This window comes from Chiloscyllium plagiosum, chromosome 45, assembly GCF_004010195.1.
Source record: "Chiloscyllium plagiosum isolate BGI_BamShark_2017 chromosome 45, ASM401019v2, whole genome shotgun sequence".
Taxonomy (NCBI): Eukaryota; Metazoa; Chordata; class Chondrichthyes; order Orectolobiformes; family Hemiscylliidae; genus Chiloscyllium; species Chiloscyllium plagiosum.
In genome coordinates this window covers 1,244,629-1,245,150 of record NC_057754.1, presented here as the reverse complement: position 1 = coordinate 1,245,150, position 522 = coordinate 1,244,629, and positions in this window count along the sequence as shown.

Below are 522 nucleotides of genomic sequence, written 5' to 3'. Positions count from 1 at the left end.
CAAAGACCCTGGATCCTGACGGACTGCTCCTGGGATCTTCTCCTGACGGACTGCTCCTGGGATCTTCCTGGATCCTGACGGACCGCTCCAGGGATCTTCCTGTATCCTGACGGACTGCTCCTGGGATCTTCAAAGACCCTGGATCCTGACGGACCGCTCCTGGGATCTTCCTGGATCCTGACGGACTGCTCCTGGGATCTTCCTGGATCCTGACGGACCGCGCCTGGGATCTTCCTGGATTCTGACGGACTGCTCCTGGGATCTTCCTGGATCCTGACGGACTGCTCCTGGGATCTTCCTGGATCCTGACGGACTGCTCCTGGGATCTTCCTGGATCCTGACGGACTGCTCCTGGGATCTTCCTGGATCCTGACGGACTGCTCCTGGGATCTTCCTGGATCCTGACGGACCGCTCCTGGGATCTTCCTGGATCCTGACGGACCGCTCCTGGGATCTTCCTGGATCCTGACGGACCGCTCCTGGGATCTTCCTGGATCCTGACGGACTGCTCCTGGGATCTTC